The following is a 6,000-nucleotide window of genomic DNA, read 5'->3' on the forward strand; positions in this document are numbered from 1 at the left end:
GGAGTGAGACAGTAAAGAGAAGGAGATGAAGAGATGAGGGATAGGAGTGAGACAGTGAAGAGGAGGAGATGAAGAGAAGAGGAGGAGATGAAGAGATGAGGGATAGGAGTGAGACAGTAAAGAGAAGGAGATGAAGAGATGAGGGATAGGAGTGAGACAGTAAAGAGAAGGAGATGAAGAGATGAGGGATATGAGTGAGACAGTAAAGAGAAGGAGATGAAAAGATGAGGGATAGGAGTGAGACAGTGAAGAAAAGGAGATGAAAAGATGAGGGATATGAGTGAGACAGTAAAGAGAAGGAGATGAAGAGATGAGGGATAGGAGTGAGACAGTGAAGAAAAGGAGATGAAAAGATGAGGGATATGAGTGAGACAGTAAAGAGAAGGAGATGAAGAGATGAGGGATAGGAGTGAGACAGTGAAGAGGAGGAGATGAACAGATGAGGGATAGGAGTGAGACAGTAAAGAGGAGGAGATGAACAGATGAGGGATAGGAGTGAGACAGTAAAGAGGAGGAGATGAACAGATGAGGGATAGGAGTGAGACAGTAAAGAGGAGGAGATGAAGAGATGAGGGATAGGAGTGAGACAGTAAAGAAAAGGAGATGAAGAGATGAGGGATAGGAGTGAGACAGTGAAGAGGAGGAGATGAAGAGAAGAGGAGGAGATGAAGAGATGAGGGATAGGAGTGAGACAGTAAAGAGAGGAGATGAAGAGATGAGGGATAGGAGTGAGACAGTAAAGAAAAGGAGATGAAAAGATGAGGGATAGGAGTGAGACAGTGAAGAGGAGGAGATGAACAGATGAGGGATAGGAGTGAGACAGTAAATAAAAGGAGATGAAGAGATGAGGGATAGGAGTGAGACAGTGAAGAGGAGGAGATGAAGAGAAGAGGAGGAGATGAAGAGATGAGGGATAGGAGTGAGACAGTAAAGAGAAGGAGATGAAGAGATGAAGGATAGGAGTGAGACAGTGAAGAGGAGGAGATGAAGAGATGAGGGATAGGAGTGAGACAGTAAAGAGAAGGAGATGAAGAGATGAGGGATAGGAGTGAGACAGTGAAGAGGAGGAGATGAAGAGATGAAGGAGATGAAGAGATGAGGGATAGGAGTGAGACAGTAAAGAGAAGGAGATGAAGAGATGAGGGATAGGAGTGAGACAGTAAAGAGAAGGAGATGAAGAGATGAGGGATAGGAGTGAGACAGTGAAGAGGAGGAGATGAAGAGAAGAGGAGGAGATGAAGAGATGAGGGATAGGAGTGAGACAGTGAAGAGGAGGAGATGAAGAGAAGAGGAGGCGATGAAGAGATGAGGGATAGGAGTGAGACAGTAAAGAGAAGGAGATGAAAAGATGAGGGATAGGAGTGAGACAGTGAAGAAAAGGAGATGAAAAGATGAGGGATATGAGTGAGACAGTAAAGAGAAGGAGATGAAGAGATGAGGGATAGGAGTGAGACAGTGAAGAAAAGGAGATGAAAAGATGAGGGATATGAGTGAGACAGTAAAGAGAAGGAGATGAAGAGATGAGGGATAGGAGTGAGACAGTGAAGAGGAGGAGATGAACAGATGAGGGATAGGAGTGAGACAGTAAAGAGGAGGAGATGAACAGATGAGGGATAGGAGTGAGACAGTAAAGAGGAGGAGATGAACAGATGAGGGATAGGAGTGAGACAGTAAAGAGGAGGAGATGAAGAGATGAGGGATAGGAGTGAGACAGTAAAGAAAAGGAGATGAAGAGATGAGGGATAGGAGTGAGACAGTGAAGAGGAGGAGATGAAGAGAAGAGGAGGAGATGAAGAGATGAGGGATAGGAGTGAGACAGTAAAGAGAAGGAGATGAAGAGAAGAGGGGGAGATGAAGAGATGAGGGATAGGAGTGAGACAGTAAAGAGGAGGAGAACCAATGAAGATAAAAGAAGAGGACATGAGAAGAGGAGAAAAGAGGAGGAGAGGAAGGAGAGCAGTGCAAGAGGAAAAGGAGCAGAGTGAGTGGAGGAGCGAGGGAGGAGAGGAGGAGGAGAGGAAGGAGAGAAGTGCAGGAAGACGAGGAGCAGAGTGAGTGGTGGAGCGAGGGAGGAGAGGAGGAGAGGAAGGAGAGAAGTGCAGGAAGATGAGGAGCAGAGTAAGTGGTGGAGCGAGGGAGGAGAGGAGGAGGAGAGGAAGGAGAGAAGTGCAGGAAGACGAGGAGCAGAGTGAGTGGTGGAGTGCTTGGAGGAGAAGAGGAGGAGAGGAGAGGAGGAGATACAAACAGATAGACAGAGACACAGGCCCACTGAGGAATCTAGCGCGTGGTTTGCTATTGGATTTATAGGTCACTCTCTCTGGCGGTGGAGGGTAAGACGGCCAGCCTGTGGAGAGGAGGAGAAGAGGAGGAGAGGAGGAAGAGGAGAGGAGGAGGAGAGGAAACACAAGACACTAGGGTAAGAAGAGCACACAGCTCTGGACAGAACACACATTAGAGATGAGTTCGAACAATAACCCATGTCAGAACCATAAAGGTTAAAGGCTGCAGATGCCTGATTAAGGTCGATGTGACCGAAACGTTGCACCATCCTACTTCCGTTTTGATCCTCCTCTGTACCTGTGATAAGACTTTACATGTTCCATCATTTGCACCTTGTCCCAAAATTCCCAGGTTTTCCCGAAATCCCGGTTGGAATATTTACTCAGGACGGAATAAGCAGGAAATCTGGATTCCTCCGACCAGGAGTTTTGGAAAACCTGGTAATTTTGAAATTTACCTGAATTTTGTAACCCTAGTGATAATGTTCTCCATTTGCATAGCTGGGATGTGTAGATTGTAGGTCACCTTGGCCTGGTGAAGCTTGTGGTCCTGTCCTCTCTCCGTGTAGTCCAGCTCCAGCGTAGATGTTGTCTGAAGAGAGGGACCCCTTGAGGGAGCAGGGCTGCTTGGTCTGGACAGGTTCAGAGGTGGAGGTATCCAAGTGACTGGTACCTGAACGGGCTCTTCTGTCCGACTGTACTGGAGCTTTGGCTGGAGACCCGTTCAGACTGACTGTAGTCTCACCTGCACAGACAGACCAACTTAAATATTACACACAGAAACCTGCACAGAGAGACATTATGTGCATCACAAATGGCACCCTATTCCCTATTAACTGGATTACTTTTGATCAGGGCTCATATGGGGCTCTGGTCAAAAGTAGTGCACAAAATAGGGAATATGTTGCCATTTGGACATAGACATAGAGACATTATTACAACTTAGCCCTGCTACTCTATTCAAATTATGACAGTTACCTTGCCTAACACAAGATGACCTGTCTGCCTTAAATCATGCAGACAAGCCTGTTTCAGTCCCTTCCAGAAGGATCTTTCAGATCATCTTTCATAAATTACTGGTTTTGGTGCCTTGTACTCACTGGTTTTGGTGGTGACATGCCTAAGCTGTTGTACCAGAGGACTGAGGAGTTTTTCAGCCTTCAGTTTGTGCTTGTGCTTGCTCCTCCGCTTGGGGGGAACTGAGTGAGAGAGACCCAGGGGGGGTGGGGTGGCTTTACCCAGCCTGCGGTACAGCAGCTCTATCTCCCCTCTGTGGTGCGCCTGCAGCTCTGAGAGCTCCTTTAAATGTCTGGGTGGAGGAGATGGATGGAGGGGAGAGAAAGGTTTTAGATAAAGGGTAAGTTGACTTACTCAGATTATGCTCTTCTAGACTCAGACACACCCACACACACAAACACACAGCTGACTTACTTCTCCCTGAGTCTGGTCAGCTCTCTCTTCATATCCGAGTCCTCTATCTCAGAGTCATTATCACTGCTCACATAGGCCGAGCCATGCACGCCCCCCTGCCGGCTCAGCGAATCAGAGCTCTGCACACTACTACTACGGCCTGAACGGCGCAGGAAAGCCACCGCTCTCTTCATGAGGTCACTTCCTCTACGCTCCCCTGAGCGACCATGGCGTGAGGGTGTGGCCGGGGCCAGCTTGGCCGGACTACTCTCCGCCCCCGAGTCCGAGGACAGGAAGCGCGCGTGAGCGTGGACTGTAACATCAACAGACACGGAGGTGGATGTGGAGGCGTGTGTCAACGACCCCCATTTGGCCATGGCGGGGGGTGTATCAAGGTAGAAGTCTGGCGGGGCGGAGTAGCGGCTGTCATAGCTCCTCAGGGTGACGTCGTCCTCGGTGCTGACCACTGAGAAACGTCCGATAATGGTGGAGGCGGCCTGGGCACTGCTGCGGTAGTCTGAGAGATGGCCAGCAGGGTGCGCCGGGGAGGCAGCGCTGCTCCAACTCCTCTGCTTCCACTCTCCTTGCTTCACCACATCAGGAAGGCCTGTGATCATCTATAGATAATAAAGTTATTATTTAAAGAGCTCTGACACGTTTATACCTACTTTGCAGAAATGAAACAAACAGGGAATTATAATATCAATCCACAATATCACAAACTCAAATTATAAGACATTAGTCAGGCATTGTAGGTAGATGTCACTAAGAGGTAGTAGTAAATAGTGGCCTTGGGGAACAAAAATGTAACACAGTAAAGTACCTTAAACTGGCCTCTGGATCCAGAGCCAGAGCAGGACGTAGAGTGTGGTACGTTTTTTCTCCTAGACATGGGAGCTGCAGACAGAGAGAGAGAGACTGAATGCCCAGGTTCTCTAATGACTACAATAAGAGCTGTTCAATAGGTTTAAGGAAAATAACTGAAACCTCTGTGGATCTTGAAATTGGTCACTGTCATAGACAGCTGTTTGAGGGATCACAATAATGTTGTATCCTTCATACCACACTATAGAATGTACATACCACACTATATAATGTACATACCACATTACAGAATGTACATACCACACTATATAATGTACATACCACACTATAGAATGTACATACCACACTATAGAATGTACATACCACATTATAGAATGTACATACAACACTATAGAATGTACATACCACACTATAGAATGTACATACCACACTATAGAATGTACATACCACACTATAGAATGTACATACCACACTATAGAATGTACATACCACACTATAGAATGTACATACCACACTATATAATGTACATACCACACTATAGAATGTGCATACCACACTATAGAATGTACATACCACACTATAGAATGTACATACCACACTATATAATGTACATACCACACTATAGAATGTGCATACCACACTATAGAATGTACATACCACAATATAGAATATACATACCACACACCGCAGAATCACTCAACGTGCTCAAACTGTCCATCCTCTCTGGAATCTGAGGCTGAAAGAAGGAGTGGGGAGGGAGGGAGGGATGAGAAACGAGAGAAGTGAAACAGAGAAAGACAGTTGACAGGGAGAGAATAAAGAGCAGTCATTTTAAAGGGATAATGGTCAACATTTAAGGATGAATGGTGGACATAGATTACATGTACTTTACATGTAGTCTGGGGTGTGAATGAAGTTACAAATCTCAGAACAGAAAGTATGGTTGCATCCCAAATGTATTGCACTATTTAGGGAATAATAGGGTGCCATTCTATGATTTATACGGAATAAAGGTTCTGTGTTTACCAGTTGTTCCCCTGTCCGGTAGCGCCCCTCCCCCATAGGTCGGGGGGTGCTGCTTCCTGAACCCAAGGTGGAGCTGTCTGGGCCAGGAGGGGATTGGACGTACTCCGTCCCCGAGCCTGGCGTCTCCGCAGCACTGCCTGATGGATACATGGGGGCGTACTCCTGGTACAGCAGGGTCCTCAGCTTCTCGTCCAGAGTCTTGATGGTGCTGTCCACAAAGCCCCCTCGGCCCCCACCCCTCGCCCCTCCCCATCTGACTCACTGGGCCCCCCTGCCGTGTGCTGGTGTCGTGCAGGGCTCTGGGGCAGCGAGGGGGCCTTTGCTCCACCCATGGAGAAGGGCTGCTGGAGCACCACAGGCGGCTGGGAGCGGTCAGGGCGGGCAACGGAGGGGTAGGAGTGTTGGAGGGACTCTCTGGCTGAGGCGGTAGAGGGGTCCTGGGAGGGCAGAAGGGTGAGAG

General features: G+C 47.9%; 1 pseudogene; it reads right to left on the minus strand.

Annotated features, from left to right (window-relative positions):
* The window catches only part of LOC135541501 (serine/threonine-protein kinase WNK2-like), a 62,711-nt pseudogene that overhangs the window by 6,629 nt on the left and 50,082 nt on the right, over positions 1-6,000 (minus strand).

The sequence above is a fragment of the Oncorhynchus masou genome, chromosome 6 (assembly GCF_036934945.1).
Source record: "Oncorhynchus masou masou isolate Uvic2021 chromosome 6, UVic_Omas_1.1, whole genome shotgun sequence".
In the NCBI taxonomy this organism is placed as follows: Eukaryota; Metazoa; Chordata; class Actinopteri; order Salmoniformes; family Salmonidae; genus Oncorhynchus; species Oncorhynchus masou.